The 22,015-nt window shown below is 47.4% G+C and overlaps 1 protein-coding gene across 3 annotated transcripts in view; it reads left to right on the top strand.

The window, feature by feature from the left end:
• Window positions 1-22,015, top strand: part of LOC139374708 (zinc finger protein 827-like) — a 103,733-nt gene that overhangs the window by 377 nt on the left and 81,341 nt on the right. The window lies entirely within an intron of this gene.

Raw genomic sequence — 22,015 nt, 5'->3', positions numbered from 1 at the left:
GGCAGCCATGTTGTTGGCGATGAGTAACGTTAGCTAGCCAACGAGTGCATGAGCTGTACGTGGCTTTAATCGAGTATAATCGATAAAGGTCCCCTTTCCCCTAAAGGTTGCGGTCAGATAGCTTGTGTATCGGTTGTATATGGTATAATGTCTGAGCGTTTTCGTTTATCTGTCGGTGCGAGCGAGTCTCTTTCGGGGGAGAAAGGGGAGGATCTGAGAATCTGGCCGCAATAAAATGAAGGGTCAGTCGGATCAGACAAGCCAGACTCGGGGCTAACCGTACCTCAGTGTTCCTAGTAATAGCGCTATCTAGCAACGCTTGGTAGCTAACTTCACATTTCGGTTAATATAAACGTCTAACTTTCTCTCTCACCACTCAAAACGGGCGTATTGGTTCCCTCGGTAGGCGCTCGCTCTGTTTTTACGTCGAGCTCTTGAAAGTCTGGAGATATTTTTTTTGAAGCAGAGGCATTTTCTTCCGCCCAGTTCAGCGAGGTTCATGTCTGCATGCAGGCTATGTCAAAGCCATGGTCGGTCACCTGAAGTTCAGTTTTTTTCCCTTCCCTTTGCAGCCATTCATTGCAGACAGACTATGATCAATAACGCGGGCTAGAGACGCGAAATGGCACTTTCCCCATTTCTCGTTATGTCGTTACTCCGAATGTACGATTTTGGTATATACATTGTTCATTTGACCCTGTGTAGCTTGGATGTTAAGATTGTGCTTTTATCAGTCCAATAATGAAAAGCTGCAGTGACACACTTCGACCGCTAGATGATGACTTCTAGGTAGAATGTGTGGATAAAATTATCACATAGGAATTGGCTTAGTGTGGCAATTTCCCCTGCTGTAGTGCAATGTCCTGAGGACCTGCGTAAGAACATGGCTTAATGAGTTATATTGGTATGCAAATGTAATTAATCTCATAAATCAATGATGACTTAATGAATGTACCATAATGACACAGTGTAGTCTTTCTTAAATGTCAAACAATGCAACTGTTCAGGCTATTACTAGCTGTGATCAAAAGGGGATTTGTAAACTTTGTTGTATGAAGTTTACAAAATGTGAAAACAGTGCAGTAAATATCAAATTAGCGTTTGTAGTGCCATAGTGTGAACTATTTGTGTCCAATCTTTCCACATGTGAGTATTTAGGCTACTACAAACATCCACATATCCAGTCACAAAACATCCCCAAAATAAGACCGTTCTCTCCTCATCCACTGATACAGCGCTCAGGTGTTTAACCCAGAGTTGAACTTGGGAAATTGCGTCGGTTGGCTGGGTGAGAGAGTGATATTTGAACAGTAAGCTCTCACTCACATGTTACTGATGGCGAATGTACGTACCTAGAAACGCCGCTGGAGTGGACGGAGCAGATCATTATACGCTACAGAGCATGACATCAGTGGAGGCTGGTGGGAGGAGATATAGGTGGACGGGCTCATTGTAATCGGCTGCAATGGAATAAATAGAATGGTCAATGTGGTTTCCCTCTGTTTGATTCCATTCCAGCCATTACAATGAACCTGTCCTACTGTAGCTCCTTCCGCTCACCTCCACTAACTGACGCACCATACAGTACCCTGGGGCTCCAACTATTTAATTGTATTATATGGGTTAGGTCACATGTAAAACTCATTTCATGGCGGGCCGAGTGTCTGCGGGTTTTCGCTCCTCCCTTGTACTTGATTAAGGAATTTAGGTCACTGATTAGTAAGGAACTCCCCTCACCTGGTTGTCTAGGTCTTCACTGAAAGGAAAAACCAAAAACCAGCAGACACTAGGCCTTCCATGGAATGAGTTTGACACCCCTGGATTAAGTAATGTTATAGACATGTTACATAATGTGTGATTAAGCCTATTGTATGCGTCAATTACAGGATTTCATATAATAACAAAGAGAGCTTTTTCTTTTCAGAAGTTGTGGCCAATTTTTTACTTCTCCCCCCATTCAATCACAACTGATACAGGACAACGTTTATTTATTCTGTATAGGTTTTCCTCCCACACTGACTGGAAGACAGTGCCACTTCACCTCATTGGCCGACTGTCTGTTTGTTTTCATTGTTCAGCTAACAACACCTACACCGATTGGTCACGTGCCAGGAACAAGCACAATATTGAAGTTCAGATGTCTGCATCTGTACCGATGCCCTCTGGTGAAAAGAGCACGATTACACATTGCCTTTAAACTACTAAAGGTGCTTTATCTTAGCCCAGACACATGCAGGTCTAGATATTTGGGGTTGTGTACTCTGCTTTGTGCTCTGTGCAGGCCAAGCGTCATGCTGTGTATATTAGCATACATGGCATGTGAGAGAGGGTACACACACATACTCACAAGCTGGCCATGGAGGTCACAGTACAGTGCAGCGCCCTCACTCAGACAAGTAAACATGACCTTTGGCGCCACAATGAAAACGGCCACTCTTTATGATTTTGGTACGCCCATGATTATCTATGTTGAATTCTATTGGCCGATTACTTACTGTAAATATTGACTGTAAAATTATCACTTGGATAAAGCATAGAGATTTTTACATGTAAAAGTAGTACCTTTTTTTAACGTGTAGATTATGCTGGAGGTCGGTTTTGCAATATTGTCAACGCAAGCAGCATTCTTTCAGGCCCAGAGGTTTCTAGGTCATTGGTCATTGGTTGTGTTATGTCACCAAATATTACTTCTAAAACCTCTCTCTACTCTTGATAATTTCGCAATCATTCTGAATTAGCTTTAGGCTATAGGGCCTATCTCCTGAATAAATGTTGAAGTAGGCTTAAACTCAAGATATGGATACGAATTGTAAGCTAAAAATAAATGAGAGAGAGAGATACCCGATCATGAAGGGCAAAAGGTCAGGGGCACTGGGAGAGCGAGAGAGGGAGACATTTTCTCCTCTCCCTGTCCCTGCCTCCTCTGCTGGTTCCTCAGGTTATCTGCATTTGAAATGGAGGGATTTTAGCCCCTGCCTCTACCTGACCGACTGAGTGCTCTTCTCCTTTCCTCCTCACCACCAGCCAATGGCTGGGTGGTTCTGTACCTTACTGTAATGGCGGGTCACTGGCGCCCTTCCACTTTCTATGATTATAATGACCTTGGTGGGGCCGGGGCTTGAAAACATTGGATTAAGGGGAAAGGAAAATGAGGGGAGGTTTCCATTTTGCTCTTGGCATCAAATTTGTGGGGAATTTCTGCCAAGAATCCCCCTCCGCCACTTTCCACCCCCCCACCACCCCTCAACTTGACGGGGCGCGGGCTCTCATGGGCCGCGGTGTCTGCCGACTGGAGCTGAAGCGAATAATGATACACAGGCTTTCACTTAGAAATGAATTAAAGGGCAGGGGGAAGGTGGTGGGATGCCTCCTTCAGCATACACTTACATAGAGGGGAGTTTGAGACCCACCGCGTTCAACACCATTCAGATTCAGTGGGTAGGACTAAAACTGGCCCCATTCAGTCTCTCCGTGACTTGATGGAGAATTGAATGGATAGTAATTGGGAGGCCGCTACAGCGGTTGATCTTAAATGAAAGTTGTTGGGGTAAGTTAACTTTATAATGGGCCTGGTTCCAGAGAAGCTTCTGGGGTTTGATCAATACACATTTAAAATGTGTTGTTGCTTTCTGCATCAAACAGGTAGGCTGGCTGGCAATACCAAGGCCTGCAGGTATTGTCAGGATTCCAATGGGCACCCACTATGGTTGGGCGGTATGCAGATTTTCATACTGTCATACCGTTTCTGTACCAACCGTTACCGAGTCAAAATATATAGGCAGTTTATGGTAGAGCAAATTAACATTAAAATCTCTAGCAACAGCTCTGGTGGACATTCCTGCAGTCAGCATTCCAATTGCACGCTCCCACAAAATGTGAGACATCCGTGGCATTGTGTTGTATGACAAGACTGCACATTGTAAAGTTGTATTTTATTGTCCCCAGCACAAGCTGTGTGATGATCATGTTGTTTAACCAGATTTTTGATATGTCAGGTGCATGGATTATCTTGGGAAAGGAGAAATTCTCACTAACAGGGATGTAAAAAAATGTGTGTACAACATTTGAGAGAGAAAAGCTTTTTGTGCACATGGAACTTTTCTATGATTTTTATTTCAGCTCATGAACATGGGACCAAAACATTACGCGTTAATATTTTTGTTCAGTGCGTATTTAACTTAAACAGTGGCGTAGCATGCATCCCTCAAACATTAAACAAAAAAAAACATATATTTTTTGAGGTATTGAAAATCATTCAGCGGTATTTAAAAATATCCCGGTGTACGGTATATCGCCAAAGCCTAGCATCCACTGAGAATCCCTCCAATTTATCCAGAATGCTCTTTTGAATCAAGGTTGTCAATGAGGTGACACTTCGTTTAATTTCCAATGCCCTGAGTAATTACAAAAACATGTCTGATAAGCAACTCGCTTCACAATAACTTCAGGGGGCTACTTGTGAGTAATTAACTCTGTTTTGGACACTTTTCATCAAGTGTCAAACTCACTAGAGGTGCTAAGCAGGTAATTTAAGATAGGATTTATTTTCAAAAGGGACTCAGGGAAGCATAATATGCAAATCTCCTAAAGTAATTATTTAGGGATGTCTATTGCCTTCCCCCATAATACTTTTTCAGTTAGGCTTAATTAGAGCGGTTTCTTGACAAAGATCCAGGGATGACTTCCACGCCTGATTGTCGGCCATGACACTTTATCTGGTCTCTCTCGAACGACATCTTCAGCGTGCCCTCTTTATTTTACATTGGCCTAATTTAACAGAACAAATGAAAGGTCCACCTTGTCCACTAGGAGGCCTAAAAATATATCACAAAGTTACCAGCAATCTGTTTCACACAGTACCTACCTGGTCTCAATCAAACCTCCCCCTACTCCTCTGTGTGGAATGGAAGTGCCTTAGCCTTGGTAACGATTTTCTCCATGTTGACAAGCCACAACAGGGAGATGTACAGCTTCGGAGAGCAGCCCTTTGGCTAGGACGTAGCCCCGGCACTGAGTAATACCAATCTCACAGGAGTAGCACAGGCTCTCAGTTGGCCGCAGTTCATAAGGAACTGCGAACAGCTCGCTGGTGCAGCTGGGAAAGACAGAGGGGAAGAGAGTGGGAGAGTACTGGTGGTGGTGGGGAAGCTGCTAAGAGCTCTGGGCGGTTTCTCTGTTGTACCACACAAAGTGCATCTAGGGCCCTGCAGGACAGGCCTTTAACAGGCGTGGGGGATGTAGAGATATAGAGAACGAGAGAGAGGAGGGAGGTCTGGGGAGCAGGAAGCTCTAGTCGGCCAGTCGTGCCAGACTGCTGCCTCTGCTTCTGAACAGGGATGTGATTTATTATCGAGGCTCATTTCACTCTTAAAAGAGAGATGTAAATGACATCGCAGAGAATTAGAGAGGTCTCCTCAATTGTCTCTGAGAAGAAAGCCATAGCTGTAGGCGTGGGGATATTTCGGAGCATGTGGTACGCGTCTAACTGGTGCGTGAAATCAGAGGAGGGTTTTTGCTTAGGTTGGCATAGATTTGAAATACATGGTAATTTTATGTAGCTCTACTGTCTTGATGTATGTTGTTGTTAGGGGGGCTTAAAATGGCTCTCGTCCAACACGCTGATCTTGCCGCCCTGGCGGAGAGCACTCTAGCACGGCGGAGTGCTAATGTCATGACCTCACTTCCTGTGTGGGTGGAAGAGAGGCCAGGAGGCCCCCACACTTGCCAGGCTCTTGTTAGCCTTTGGCAGCAGCAGCCAGGCAAACTCTGTCCTCTCTGGTCTGGAAGTCAGTACTAGGCTTAGGCAGTATCCAGATTTTCATACCATCACACTGGGATTTACGGTATCACGGCATAGCACACAAGGGGGCGCTAAAAACGCAAGAATGCCCGTTGCGCATCTATTACCAGAATGCTCACAGAATTAGTACAAGTAATATCAAAGTCCCATAGACGCTTTTAGCTGAATGCTAAGAAGCGAAAATGGACAAACTAATTGCAAAGACTGGCAAATCCAGCTCATGAAGTTATACAAGCACGCTACCAAATGTCATTTTCGTTGAGTGGGTACAAGTGAAACTGAACAAGAGAAATTGTGCAAATGAAAAAGTTGTCATGCATGCTTATTTGAAGGAAGAGCAGCATGTGTACACAAAGCAGAGGGGAGGAGAAAAAAACGCTACTAGGAAGCACAGGGAAAAAATAGCAGCTGAACAGAACTCACCAAGAAATCTTTGACTTCTCCAACACGGCAGAAAGCCGTTATAAGGTATCTGATGGTAAACATTTGGTAGTGAATTGCATACAAGCGTAACTTCCTCACCTCATGTGCGCCACACAACAGAGGCCGTGTCTAGACTTGACAGTTCGTGCAGCTTTAGTATTCTGATCATAGAGTTCTGATCATGGAATTCCGAACACGTCATGCGTCTACACCTACATTTAAATGTGTCCACAGTGTGTCCGGATTCTCTTTTCCTGTGCTATATTCAAATTCCAGTATGCATTCTACAAATGGTGGAATAGGCTAAATATGATATCGCAACAACTGATGGCAGTAGCTTACTACCGTAGCTAACTAGCCAGCTAACCTCTGTAGCTAGCCAGCAAGCAACGCTAAAGAGATTGCAAACGGGTTAGCATAACTCTAGCCAAACAAAAAAGTTTTTCTGGAGATTAGCTGGCTAGCACTTGAGTCCAGCAAACACGTTCCACACATTTCCTCCTACATTTATAATGAAAAGGTCCCTCTTGGTCCCAAAACACAAGTTTTCTGGAGACTTGTGGAAGAAGTTCTGATGACGTTGCCCGCTGTATGCGCTTTCGGTAGCCTGACTGTGTCCAGACCGAGGAGGAATCCACACACTGTAGCCCTGACCACCTCCTGAAGTAGTCAGATCTGAACACAATCACACCACAAAGCCACTTTTGTGCATCTAGACCCAATGCAATCTTCGTATTCTGATAGCAGAAGTCGCATGTAAGTGTCAAGCATAGACACGACCAGAGACTCGCCGATAGATATCAAACGCTATGGACTCACTGGCTCCCACTTTCTCCCATTGTGCTATTTACAAACACATGACAGGCTGAACTGTTCTGGGGAACTATGGTAAGCTTCATAATGTAAAATAATGTGACAGGTGAAATTAAGAACACTCTGCCTTTTCTCCTAATGTATTGCACTCCTAACGTATTTGACCGCAGGTATTAACTTAAAAAGTAGCTACAAATATTCACATTTATTTTTAAACTTGACGGTATTGAAAAACCATCCCGTGGCTTTTTCCAAATACCCGGGATATAGTATGTATTAGAGGTCGACCGATTAATCGGAATGGCCGATTTTTCAAGATTTCATAACAATCGGAAATCTGTATTTTTGGACACCGATTTACACTTTTATTTAATCTTTATTTAACTAGGCAAGTTGGTTAACACGTTCTTATTTTCAATGACGGCCTAGGAACGGTGGGTTAACTGCCTTGTTCTGGGGCAGAACGACAGATTTTCACCTTGTCTGCTCGGGGGATCCAATCATGCAACCTTGCAGTTAACTAGTTCAACGCTATAACCACCTGCCTCTCATTGCACTCCACAAGGAGACTGCCTGTTACGCGAATGCAGTAAGCCATAGTAAGTTGCTAGCTAGCATTAAACTTATCTTATAAAAAACAATCAATCAATCAATCATAATCACTATTTAACTACACATGGTTGATGATATTACTATATCTAGCGTGTCCTGCGTTGCATATAATCTGACTGAGCGGTGGTAGGCAGCAGCAGGCTCGTAAGCATTCATTCAAACAGCACTTTCGTGCGTTTTGCAGCAGCTCTTCATTGTGCGTCAAGCATTGCGCTGTTTATGACTTCAAGCCTATCAACTCCCGAGATGAGGCTGGTATAACCAGGTGAAATGGCTAACTAGTTAGCGGGGCGCGCGCTAATAGAGTTTCAAACGTCACTCGCTCTGAGACTTGGAGTGGTTGTTCCCTTTGCTCTGCATGGGTAACGCTGCTTCGAGGGTGTCTGTTGTCGTTGTGTTCCTCGTTCGAGCCCAGGGAGGAGCGAGGAGAGGGACGGAAGCTATACTGTTACACTGGCAATACTAAAGTGCCTATAAGAACATCCAATAGTCAAAGGTTAATGAAATACAAATGGTATAGAGGGAAATAGTCCTATAATTCCTATAATAACTACAACCTTAAACTTCTTACCTGGGAATATTGAAGTCTCATGTTAAGGAACCACCAGCTTTCATATGTTCTCATGTTCTGAGCAAGGAACTTGCGTTAGCTTTCTTACATATATCTTACATATTGCACTTTTACTTTCTTCCCCCACACTTTGTTTTTTGCATTATTTAAACCAAATTGAACATGTTTCATTATTTATTTGAGGTTAAATTGATTTTATTGATGTATTATATTAAGTTAAAATAAGTGTTCATTCAATATTGTTGTAATTGTCATTATTATAAATAAATACAAATCGGCCGATTTAATCGGTATCTGCTTTTTTGGTCTTCCAATAATCGGTATCGGCGGTGAAAAATCATATTCGGTCGACCACTAGTATGTATGGTATAATGCCCAAGCCTAGTCACTACCTCCTTCCACAACACTGTACTGTACAGTTGGGTTGAGCAGCGAGTCTGCCACACTAATGCATTTAACTAGCCAGGCTAACAGCTGTGTCTGTCTGCTTTGTGGGGGGTTTTGGTGCCTTGATTGGGGCCGTTTCATTGCCGCGGGGAGATTCAAAGTGCCAGGAACGAACGAGGCAGGACCGAGGCAGTCAGGCCAGGCAGATGCAGAGTAGTGGAACCACACGGTATGTAAGGCTCTCAAGGGAAACAATATATCACATCCAGAGAGAGTGGAAGTGTTTGGCTGTGTTACAACAAAGCACCACTCCAGACCAGATAAGTTAAATTAATTGACGTGAAGTCATCTCTGTGAAAGCCATTGTCAGTGGCGTGTGGGGCGAGTGGAGGTTATTTACGACGCTGAAACGCAGGTGAGTACCTGGCGCTGATGATTCTGTGGCTGCCACGTGCGGAGAATGCCCTTCCATTTGGCACAATGCAGATGATGACTTCACCACGTCTTCTGAGTGAACCGCTGTGACCTTGAGGTAGAGAGGCTCAGGTTCTTTAGCGTTGTCCCATTGTTGTCTGAACGAGGGCATTTTGCCGTCTGATTCGTCCTCATCGCGGTAACGAGATGGGTGCATTATTGGACATCTAGTACTAGACTAGTATCACTCATCATGACGGCTCAGACATGCTAATTAGCCAGATATCTCGTCATCAACAAAATGGAGACACAAGCCCCCAAAAAATCTGGAAATCAGGATAGCTTCTAAAAACTTTTGGTGAGTTGATAATGAATAGGGTTTAGTTGGACTGATCTGTATGTGATTGCCTCTTTCCGTTCCTGAATTACCAGTGTGTTCTCAATAGACAAGTCAGTCAGTTGTTGGTTCAGATTGCTAGGGCTGCATCTGCAAATGCCACCCTATTCCCTACATGGGTCCTCGTCCGAGGTAGTGCACTATATAGGGAATAGGGTGCCATTTGGGGGACAGCCTAGGTCATTAATCCCTGCACTCTACGGGGAGTGGTCAGCACCAGATCTATTGACACTTCCTACCAGAAGGTTTTCTAGATTAGCGACAAATCCTCCCTGAAAAAAAGAATGCTTAAAACCTAATTTGGCACGCACAGCCAGACTTTGTGTTCGTCAACTCTGGGCCAAAGGAAGCATCCCAGCAATCCCTCCCTCTTCTTTTTCCTCTCCTTCTGGTCCTTTGGCCAGGAACCGCATCATCCTTTTTTGGCGGAAGTACATTTTGTTGTTCTCATGTAGCATCTCTTGTGAGAGCCAGTGGATTGACCTTGATGACCCTCCCAGTCAGTGATGAGGTCTTCAGAAACAAGGCCGCTCCAACCCACTGTACCCAGAGGGCTTAAGTGATGGTTGTCATAGCGATCGTTATGCCGCAGAGAACGGCCTCTCTCACGGGTGAAAGACAGCGACAAGACTTTGAATGCTGCAGCTTTCAGGTCACAACCTGGTTATGACAGATGTGGACGGAACCAGAAAAGGCTGGATGGATATGGATGCAGTGCACACAAGACAAACAACAGACGTACATCAATGTCTGGTCTGTATAGATTTCAGGTCAGGATTTGAGATCGACATTATCTGCCACGCAGGACATGTCTTTTATACCTTGAAAGCGAGAAAAGGCGCGATGGGTCTGTGTTCCAAATGGCATCCAATTCCCTTCATAGCCTACAGGCCCTGGCCAAAAGAAGTGCACCATGTAGGGAACAGGGTGTCATTTGAGATGTAGCCTAGGTGTGACGGGGAGCAGCGGCGGGCGAACAATGCCTCTTCATTCCCACTGGCTGCCCTGGCCAGGCGTTTTAACATGGAGATTGGAAACAGAAACAGCTCCCCCCCACCTCTTCCTCCCCTGGACCTGCATGCAAATGAAGGTTAGCCTCTCCTGCTGTGCCACTGCGATTCTTCCCTCTTTTTTTTTTCTCTCCCTTTTTCTAATGGACGCAAACTGGCTCTGCCCCCCCCCCCCCCTCCGCTATTCCTAGGGAAGAGGAAGAAGGGACCAGGACCAATCCTGATTAGTGTCCCTGTCCTGAGTGACAGGCTAGAATCCAAGCAGGCACTGCCTCAGGCGCATCTGCCAAACTGCTGTCAACCCAATACCACCATGGAAAAAGCCATATTTTTTTCGATTCATTCGCCGCCCCCCCCCCCCCAGCTCTCTATCGCTCAACTCTCCACTCCATGCTCAGTCGCTCTCTCATACACACAGTCTCTCTCTTATACACACATAGTGCCTCTCTCTCACATTGTCTCTTACACCCACAGTCAGTAACACACACACTTTCTCTTTCTCACACACTTTCTCACAACCACCCACCATCTCTCTCTTTCCCTCTCTCTCTCTCTCTCTCTCTCTCTCTCTCTCTGGGGGTGACTGGCTGCTGTAGTGGGACCGGTCGACCGTGTTCTTGTGCCAGTGGGCTCAGTGTGATTTACGCTGGCTGGCTGGAGGACCGCCCCCTCCCCATTGTGCCCCCCCTGTCTCATACCGTATGGCCCATACACACACTGCGCTCTGCTCTCTCACTCCTCTCTGTGTCTAAGTGGGCAGCCTGCCCCTCAGTGTGTGTGCCAGAATGTGACGTACTAGTGGTGCTAGCTATGTTAGCGTCATTGCTACTTAGAGTAAGCCCACCTCTTGGGGTCGTCACTAGCTACTACAGCCACAAAGTCTAATTATGGCTAAACCCTGCCTATTTCTACAATTTATCTTCTTAAAATACGATTTTAAACCTAACCTTAACCACACTGCTAACCTTACGCCTAGCCCTAACTTTAAATTCAGATCAAAAAGGTCATGTTTGTTTTCATGAAATTATATAGCCAATTTTGACTTTGTGGCTGTTGTAGCTAGTAACAGCCACCTCTTAGTTCTTGACATCAGTCCTCCTGTTGTTTCACCATTAACAAGGCTGTATCTGTTCTGTTCTGGAACAGTGTTGTGTCGTGGCACACATCTACTACAGGAAAGTCTTGACAAATTACCCTCAAAGTCATGATACCAAATTTATGGGATGGATGCTGGCAAGGTTCCCCTTTAGTAACTATTTATAGTCCTACATTTGATTGTAATGAAGTGTTCACATACTGTACATAGGAACTCTACAGCAATATCGTACTGTAGCCTAAATTTAGGGTTTACTGTATTTTTGGCACAGTGAGTGAACTGTACTTAGGGTTGTTACGGTGACCGTATTAACGCCACACCGGCAGTCATGAGTCATAACCGCAGTCAAATTCCACATAACCGTTGAGTCACGAGAATCTCCTCTTATGCACTCTGGTCGTGCGTTGCTAGTACCCAACTCACTAACGATCATTAGGTTGCTAATCAAATCAAATTGTATTTGTCACATGCGCCGACTACAATAGTGAAATGCTTTCTAACAAGCCTTTAACCAACAATGCAGTTTTAAGAAGAATACCTAAAAAAATAAGAAATAAAACTAACAAATAATTAAAGAGCAGCAGTAAAATAACAATATATAGCGAGGCTATATACAGGGGGTACCGGTACAGAGTCAATGTGCGGGGTCATCGGTGTCGAGGTAATGGAGGTAATATGTACATGTAGGTAGAGTTATTTAAGTGACTATGCATAGATAAAACGGAGAGTAGCAGCAGTGTAAAAGGGGGGAGGGGGAGCAATGAAAATAGTCTGGGTAGCCATTTAATTAGATGTTCAGGAGTCTTATGGCTTGGGGGTAGAAGCTGTTTAGAAGCCTCTTGGACCTAGACTTGACGCTCTGGTACCGCTTGCCGTGCAGTAGCAGAGAGAACAGTCTATGACTGGGGTGACTGGAGTCTTTGACAATTTTTAGGGCCTTCCTCTGACACCGCCTGGTATAGAGGTCCTGGATGGCAGGAAGCTTGGCCCCAGTGACGTACTGGGCCGTACGCACTACCCTTTTGTAGTGCCTTGCGGTCAGAGGCCGAGCAGTTGCCATACCAGTCAAGATGCTCTCGATGGTGCAGCTGTAGAACGTTTTGAGGATCTGAGGACCCATGCCAAATCTTTTCGTCTCCTGAGGGGGAATAGGTCACCACAATCATCTGCTTTGTCTTGATCACATTGACTGAGAGGTTGTTTACTTGGCACCTCACGGCCAGGTTGTTGACCTCTTCCCTATAGGCTGTCTCGTCGTCGTCAGTGATCAGGCCTACCACTGTTGTGTCATCGGCAAACTTAAGGATGGTGTTGGAGTTGTGCCTGGCCTGCTACTCAGAGCTCTATTGTCCCTCCTCCATCAGGGCCTAATGGTCTGGTACTCAGGGCTCTATTGTCCCTCCAATCAGGTCCTTATGGTCTGGTACTCAGGACTCTATTGTCCCTCCATCAGGTCCTAATGGTATGGTACTCAGGACTCTATTGTCCCTCCATCAGGTCCTAATGGTCTGGTACTCAGGGCTCTATTGTCCCTCCAATCAGGTCCTTATGGTCTGGTACTCAGGACTCTATTGTCCCTCCATCAGGTCCTAATGGTATGGTACTCAGGACTCTATTGTCCCTCCATCAGGTCCTAATGGCCTGCTAGTTTATGCACATGCCTGTATATGATCTGTCGCGCAGAGAGAGGCTGCTTGCTTCTTAAACAGTAGTTGATGAGTGGCGTGAAATAATCCAAAGTTTATTGGTCACGTACACAGATTTGCAGATGTTATCGCAGGTGCAGCGAAATGCTTGTTTCTAGCTCCAATAGTGCAGTAATACCTAGCTATAATAATTATAATTTTAAAAAATACACACATAATCCAGAAAAAATCTAAATGAAGAAATACAAATAAATAAGTAGTGTTCTAAGCCCAGACGTTTCTATATGTGGTCCCGTGTGAAAGCACAGTTTTGATAGCTGCCACTAAAAAGAGGAGGATCCCAGCTGCTACTATATGTATTTCTCAGCTGTGCTATGAAACCGGAGAAGCCTCCCCGGCATGATTGGAAAAACGAACTGCGGGAAGCGGCTCCCATTCGCTATTCGGGTGCATATCGACTGCCCCCGTTCCTGCCCATTTGATAATGGACCATTCTAAATCAAAACACATTTTACATATTAGTAAAGACGAGATTAAATTGAGAATAGTTTGATGGGTGAAAATATGATCAATTGATGAGAGAACAGCGTGTGCAACCTGAGGCAAGGAACAGAGCACAAGCTTTTTTTGATACTTTTTTTCAAATCATCAATAGTCTATAGTCACATCATGCAGCCCATATATGTTCTGATTTCTAAGACATTCTAATGTTTGTCTCATTCACAACTAAAGTTGACAAATAACTGTAAATCTAGTGTATAAGACCTGTTTCAAATGGTCACTTTATAGCCACTTCATATGCGCACTCGCTCCAGAATGGGGAAAAATATCCTTTCTATTTTATTCAGCTAAGTTGAATTATATTCTTATTATTTTAGATGATATGATTTTATAGTAAGCGTATATTGCCTGCTAACTGAAGTAGCCTACAGTCTATGGCATGGTGCGTAGCCAGATAACATACAGGAGGCCGACTCATATTCTGTTCTTCTGAAATACATTTTCTTCATATCATAATGTTTCTTTAAACCTGCCTTAAATAAATAATAGATTTACTGTGATGGTGTATGTTAAATTGATTTATTAGACCTTTTTAAAGGATGTTCCCAAGGCACTCATCAGCGGCTTGTAAGCTGGAGGCCTGGAGATACTACATGTGTTTATGGTAATTATTAACGGTCAGTTACCGCGAGACCGACAGCCTAACCGTCTGACAAAATGTCATGACTGCCACGGCTCTAACTGTACTCCAATAATCTACATACGTAGCCTACATACATACTAGTACCTATGATTGGTGACATAGTGAGGAATGTCAGTGTATTATGGACATTATTCGTAGCACTGTGACAACTGTAATGAGACACAATTATTCCCATCGATTTACATCTAAAAGCTAGTTGTCCGCCAACCTCTGAGAAATAGGCCTTTGCTTTGTGGCGGTTGCCAAATCTGAAGCAACTTTGGGACTGAGGTACACTGAAACTGTTGTTTTCACCTGAGAGAAGTAACCCAGGACTGGCCTATATCAAAATGGGCTATCTACCAAGTATGCAAGTGGTAGTAAAAGTATAGGCTAGTCAATGTAGCCTACCTGGGCTGGGTTTCCCTAAAGCATCGTGGCACTAAGATCATATTTTGTCCATTTTAGTTTCTTAGTGCTATGATGCTTTTGGGAAACACAGCCCTGACTTCTCTTCAATGCTATCCACTGGTTGTAGTTTCTATGACAACTTTATCCTATCAACTGTCCTTGTGACCTCTTTCAATATTATGAAAATAATGTAAATGTGTTATTAAGTGTCATAATGTATCCTTGTCTTATAGCTTTCACTGTTGTACTACTGCTACTTTTTATGGTTCACCAGGGTAATGTTTAGGCTGAATCAGGGTATAAAATGTACTTTTTGGTCCACCAGCCACTCACATTTTTTACCAGCCAAAACACCCCCCCCCCCCCCCCCCCCCCACACACACACACACACGCACACACACACACACACACGCTAAAACGACACCAACAAAACACAAAAGAATCGATGAGGATGCTTTGTAATGTTTCTAAAACAGTAAATGTATAACTAGTAAGAAGTTGTTATATTAACCTAAATATCACATTTCACCTGTCCTTTTTAAGGGCAGGAATAAGCTACATAGTGTAGTTCTTTGACTTTGTGCCATATTCATTTACTATGAAACAAAACGTCAGAAAAACGTTGAAAACAGCTACTGCAGCATTCATTTGACTATAAATGTGATCATACATTTACTATTTGTATTCACAAATGTGAGTAAAATCCTGCACTGTGGAGCCCTGACCACCCGCCAACGTGGCTGGTGAAATAGACATCTTACCCGCATTTGGTAGGCGGCGGGTGTTCATTTTAGGTCCCGGGCTGAATGGTAAATTAAGAAATACCTTGCAATTGTTTATTGCAATTGTGAGAACTGAGTAGCCTATTTCTGTAGTGAAAGTGTGTGCTTCTCCTTGGTGTTTTTTTGTTGTGCTTTGTGAGGAGCTTTGATGCCACATCTAAAATTTTGGGCATGTGTTGTTTCTGTTCCATTAAAAAAAAAAATAGACGGGAAAAATAAACGCGGGTGCAAAGGGCGCTCCATCTGCGCTGAGGAATTTCAAAGGTCTGGGGGCCTCGAGTCGACTCATTCTCTTCCAAGAACACTTCTCCTTCCTCTTTCACCTCTGGCACGAGGCCCGAAGTACCCACAAACTGCCGGGGCCAAGGCCAACAGTACACAGATGGTTATATGCTGCGCTACATTTCAATACGACGGACAGAACCGAACCACAGACATTACTGTATAGCAGGGGTTGGCAACATGCGGCCCACGGGACAAAACCAGCCCGTAAAAGACTTTTTTGGGTCCCCTCAAAGTAAAAAAAAATAATAACAAAAATAAATGAAAAGGACTGTAAAATCATCAGGAATTCAGCAAAAATGTAAATTTAGTAAATCTGTTCCCAAGTATTTCCACAAATAGAATATATATATAAATGATTGTGTCTGTAATAAAGGTATGAAATTATTGTTATTTTCAAATACAATCTCTTTTTGGGATTAGTTGTGGTCAATTAGCGGTGTACAAATTGTTGTAACTATTTTTTGACAACAATAGACCCGTGGCTGAATCTAGTTGCTGTATATAACCTAGGCTAACAACTACCCCGGATCCCAGTCCATGCTGAGAATGTGATCTAGACCAGGGTTTCCCAACCTCTCAACCAAAACGTGCACCTAGCGGCGGCCCCGGGAACGAGTTTGGGGAAACCCTGGTCTAGGCTAACTCCTGAGCCACCATGAATGATGGGTTTTCCAGTTTCCACTTCCCCCATGTTATCTATGTCAGAGACTGGAAACTGGAGTAGTCATTTTGGCTCTGACATGGGATAAAAGGTGATGGGTGTGTTTGTGGTTTATATACAGAGTTGTGTGTGGACATAAGCCTACTATAGGTGGAGATTTAGAGTATGGGCTTCTTTCTAACTCGGGCTGTTAAAAGCACAGTTCTAGTTAACTGCTGTATTTTTATACTGGTAAATGCCATGTGGTGCTCCTAGAACTCCAAAGGGCATGAACCCTCTTGAGTTTGCCCACGCATTGCCGTCCCTCTGAGCCTGGATCAGTGAGCCGCACTGAGAGCTGAATATCTCTGTCTTTATCTCTTTCAATCACTGATCTCAGACCAGTCTCTCACTCACAGTCCCCTTGGGCTCTGGTCAAATGTAGTGCACTATAAAGGCAGTGCACTGTACAGGGAATAGGGTGCCATGTGGGACTGAGAGGATTTATGACAAACAGCTGACTAGTCAGTCAGTAACATGGTGCCTTTTGTAACGTGGGATGTATCGTGATAGATGCACTCTGACAATTATTTCACCCTTTTCCCCAAAAGAAAAGAGTGGAAAATGTGCACATATTGATGTCCCGTATAAAGTCCTGCGAAGGGGGTTTGAATTTACGACCGCCGGTTCAGGCACAACCAGCTGGTTATATTTAGAGAGTCTGTTTTTTTTCACACACGCACGCATGCTCAGTCTTTTTCCAACAGGACAAACTGAGAGTGAGGGTGAGACTGAAGAGAAGAGGAAGATGGAGAGAAAGTCCCAGAGAATGGAATTACCTTCCTCTCCGGGGGGGGGGGGGGGCTGGCTGACTGCTAGTGGTTTACAGCGACATGAGCCTGCTGGTGGACAGGGCTAGCTGCTAGGGTCTCTCCCACCATATTGTCCGGTGCGCACGCTAATAAGGCAGAAGCCCTGACTGCAGGGTATGCTCATTAGCATAGCCCGCGGACAAGGCAACCCCCGCTAGGGCTCAACATGGACACTTAATTACCGCCACGGCTCCTTCTCTTTCTACCCTCCGCCTCCTCCCTCGTATTACACCTCTCCACTCTTCCCTCCTCGTACAGTATACAACCCCTAACCCAGGCCAACAGCAGCCAGCCACTCCTAGTCACAGGAGAGCATGCTGGGATAGCCCCGATGTGGCTCAAGCTGTGCTGGCTGTGTGGTGAGTTCCGTAACTGTGCTGTAGCTGTGCTGGATTTAAATAGCCAGTCTGAGTGGTGGACTTGACTGTGGTCTTGAACCCACCCTCTTCATCTTTTACTTATGTCTCTCTCTGCCTCTCTCTCCAGGCCTCTCAAAGCTTCTTGGCATCATAGTGGCAGTATTGATGCTTCTACTCCAGACTTAATCGGCTAATGGTCTTCCTCCCTCCTTCCACCCTAGCCTGGGCCTGGAGGTCAGTGGGACCATATTGTATGCCTGGCTAAGTCACAGAATTGTTGCAGTGTGTCTGTTGGTAGCTAGGCGAAACCTCATGCAAGTCATGTGGTCTGGTGACCTACGGGACCCCCTCCCCCAGCGCCCCCCTCCAGCACAGGGATCATTGTGTCTGATGAGGCTGGCTGAAATCTGGTTGACTCCACTGTCTGTCTGGCTGCAGTGACTGCCTGGGCCCAGCACAGTAACACCGCTCCCCAGACAGTCCGGAACAACCTCGTCAGCCAAAATATAACCCGCCATCATGTTCAAACACGGAGACATTTGGCATGGGGTTGTCTCGTCTTGTATACAATAAGATGAGGAATAAGATGTGATGATTGTGTCTCTCTTCTCCCTCTCTTTGACTTGTATATTCTTCTTCCTCGAAACCTCTCAAAATAGATAGCTTGACCACTTCCTGGTCAATAAACCCACTACACAATCACATGAAGCAATGTTCCTCTTAGTTGGCAGTTACATCATCAGCTTTCAACTTGAACCAGGAAGCTGTGTTCTGTTAGCTAACCCAGTAGCGCAGACTGTCGCAGCAGTCAGTTCACTCTCTCTCCCTGATATGTCGCTATTACACCTCTGTCCTGGGAAGAATGCACACACACACAAACACACACACACACACAGCACTAAATCACCCGGTTGTGTGTGTGTAGTGAGTGCTAACAGACCCGGACTGCTGAGTACCCTGCAGCTGTTTGTCTCAACATGCAAGTCATCCCCGCCATTACACCGCTAAATGGTTCTCTTTCACACTGAGCACGGCAAACAGACAGATGCTCTCTGCTTCTAACTAACTCTGCCTTCCTCTCTCTCTCTCTCTCTGCCTTCCCCTCTCTCTCTCTCTCTGCCTTCCTCTCTCTCTCTCTGCCTTCCTCTCTCTCTCTGCCTTCCTCTCTCTCTCTCTGCCTTCCTCTCTCTCTCTCTGCCTTCCTCTCTCTCTCTCTGCCCCGCTCTCTCTCTCGCTGCCTCTCTCTCTCGCTACCCGTCTCTCTCTCTCTCTCGCTACCCGTCTCTCTCTCTCTCTCTCTCGCTCTCGCTCTCTCGCTACCCGTCTCTCTCTCTCTCTCTCTCTCTCTCTCTCTCTCTCTCTCTCTCTCTCTCTCTTGCTGCCCGTCTCTCTCTCTCTCTCTCTCGTTGCCCGTGTCTCTCTCTCTCGTTGCCCGTGTCTCTCTCTCTCGTTGCCCGTCTCTCGCGCGCTGCCCGTCTCTCGCGCGCTGCCCGTCTCTCGCGCGCTGCCCGTCTCTCGCGCGCTGCCCGTCTCTCGCGCGCTGCCCGTCTCTCGCGCGCTGCCCGTCTCTCGCGCGCTGCCCGTCTCTCGCGCGCTGCCCGTCTCTCGCGCGCTGCCCGTCTCTCGCGCGCTGCCCGTCTCTCTCTCTCGCTGCCCGTCTCTCTCTGCCGCTCGCTCTCTCTCTGCCGCTCGCTCTCTCTCTGCCTCTCGCTCGCTCTCTCTCTGCCTCTCGCTCGCTCTCTCTGCCTCTCGCTCGCTCTCTCTCTGCCTCTCGCTCGCTCTCTCTCTGCCTCTCGCTCGCTCTCTCTCTGCCTCTCGCTCGCTCTCTCTCTGCCTCTCGCTCGCTCTCTCTCTGCCTCTCGCTCGCTCTCTCTCTGCCTCTCGCTCGCTCGCTCTCTGCCTCTCGCTCGCTCGCTCTCTGCCTCTCGCTCGCTCGCTCTCTGCCTCTCGCTCGCTCGCTCTCTGCCTCTCGCTCGCGCTCTGCCTCTCGCTCGCTCTCTGCCTCTCGCTCGCGCTCTGCCTCTCGCTCGCTCTCTGCCTCTCGCTCGCGCTCTGCCTCTCGCTCGCTCTCTGCCTCTCGCTCGCTCTCTGCCTCTCGCTCGCTCTCTGCCTCTCGCTCGCTCTCTGCCTCTCGCTCGCTCTCTGCCTCTCGCTCGCTCTCTGCCTCTCGCTCGCTCTCTGCCTCTCGCTCGCTCTCTCTCTCTCTCTGCCTCTCGCTCGCTCTCTCTCTCTCTCTCTCTGCCTCTCGCTCGCTCTCTCTCTCTCTCTCTCTGCCTCTCGCTCGCTCTCTCTCTCTCTCTCTCTGCCTCTCGCTCGCTCTCTCTCTCTCTCTCTCTGCCTCTCGCTCGCTCTCTCTCTCTCTCTCTCTGCCTCTCGCTCGCTCTCTCTCTCTCTCTCTCTGCCTCTCGCTCGCTCTCTCCCTCTCTCTCTCTGCCTCTCGCTCGCTCTCTCTCTCTCTCTGCCTCTCGCTCGCTCTCTCTCTCTCTCTGCCTCTCGCTCGCTCTCTCTCTGCCTCGCTCTCGCTCTCTCTCTGCCTCGCTCTCTCTCTACCTCGCTCTCTCTCTGCCTCGCTCTCTCTCTGCCTCGCTCTCTCTCTGCCTCGCTCTCTCTCTGCCTCTCGCTCGCTCTCTCTCTGCCTCTCGCTCGCTCTCTCTCTGCCTCTCGCTCGCTCTCTCTCTGCCTCTCGCTCGCTCTCTCTCTGCCTCTCGCTCGCTCTCTCTCTCTCTCTGCCTCTCGCTCTCTCTCTCTCTCTCTCTGCCTCTCGCTCGCTCTCTCTCTCTGCCTCTCGCTCGCTCTCTCTCTCTGCCTCTCGCTCGCTCTCTCTCTCTGCCTCTCGCTCGCTCTCTCTCTCTGCCTCTCGCTCGCTCTCTCTCTCTGCCTCTCGCTCGCTCTCTCTCTCTCTGCCTCGCTCTCTCTCTGCCTCGCTCTCTCTCTGCCTCGCTCTCTCTCTGCCTCGCTCTCTCTCTGCCTCGCTCTCTCTCTGCCTCGCTCTCTCTCTGCCTCGCTCTCTCTCTGCCTCGCTCTCTGCCTCTCTCTGCCTCGCTCTCGCTCTCTCTCTGCCTCGCTCTCTCTCTGCCTCGCTCTCTCTCTGCCTCGCTCTCTCTCTGCCTCGCTCTCTCTCTGCCTCGCTCTCTCTCTGCCTCGCTCTCTCTCTGCCTCGCTCTCTCTCTGCCTCGCTCTCTCTCTGCCTCGCTCTCTCTCTGCCTCTCGCTCGCTCTCTCTCTGCCTCGCTCGCTCTCTCTCTGCCTCGCTCTCTCTCTGCCTCGCTCGCTCTCTCTCTGCCTCGCTCGCTCTCTCTCTGCCTCGCTCGCTCTCTCTCTGCCTCGCTCGCTCGCTCTCTCTCTGCCTCTCGCTCGCTCTCTCTCTGCCTCTCGCTCGCTCTCTCTCTGCCTCTCGCTCGCTCTCTCTCTGCCTCTCGCTCGCTCTCTCTCTGCCTCTCGCTCGCTCTCTCTCTCTCTCTGCCTCTCGCTCGCTCTCTCTCTCTCTCTGCCTCTCGCTCGCTCTCTCTCTCTCTCTGCCTCTCGCTCGCTCTCTCTCTCTCTCTGCCTCTCGCTCGCTCTCTCTCTCTCTCTGCCTCTCGCTCGCTCTCTCTCTCTCTCTGCCTCTCGCTCGCTCTCTCTCTCTCTCTGCCTCTCGCTCGCTCTCTCTCTCTCTCTGCCTCTCGCTCGCTCTCTCTCTCTCTCTGCCTCTCGCTCGCTCTCTCTCTCTCTCTGCCTCTCGCTCGCTCTCTCTCTCTCTCTGCCTCTCGCTCGCTCTCTCTCTCTCTCTCTGCCTCTCGCTCGCTCTCTCTCTCTCTCTCTCTCTGCCTCTCGCTCGCTCTCTCTCTCTCTCTCTCTCTGCCTCTCGCTCGCTCTCTCTCTCTCTCTCTCTGCCTCTCGCTCGCTCTCTCTCTCTCTCTCTCTGCCTCTCGCTCGCTCTCTCTCTCTCTCTGCCTCTCGCTCGCTCTCTCTCTCTCTCTGCCTCTCGCTCGCTCTCTCTCTCTCTCTGCCTCTCGCTCGCTCTCTCTCTCTCTGCCTCTAGCTCGCTCTCTCTCTCTCTGCCTCTCGCTCGCTCTCTGCCTCGCTCTCTCTCTGCCTCGCTCTCTCTCTGCCTCGCTCTCGCTCTCTCTCTGCCTCGCTCTCGCTCTGCCTCGCTCTCTCTCGCTCTCTCTCTCTCTCTGCCTCTCGCTCGCTCTCTCTCTCTCTCTGCCTCTCGCTCGCTCTCTCTCTCTCTCTGCCTCTCGCTCGCTCTCTCTCTCTCTCTGCCTCTCGCTCGCTCTCTCTCTCTCTCTCTGCCTCTCGCTCGCTCTCTCTCTCTCTCTCTGCCTCTCGCTCG

This window comes from Oncorhynchus clarkii, chromosome 19, assembly GCF_045791955.1.
Source record: "Oncorhynchus clarkii lewisi isolate Uvic-CL-2024 chromosome 19, UVic_Ocla_1.0, whole genome shotgun sequence".
Classification (NCBI taxonomy): domain Eukaryota; kingdom Metazoa; phylum Chordata; class Actinopteri; order Salmoniformes; family Salmonidae; genus Oncorhynchus; species Oncorhynchus clarkii.
This window is presented reverse-complemented; position numbering and strand designations above follow the sequence as displayed.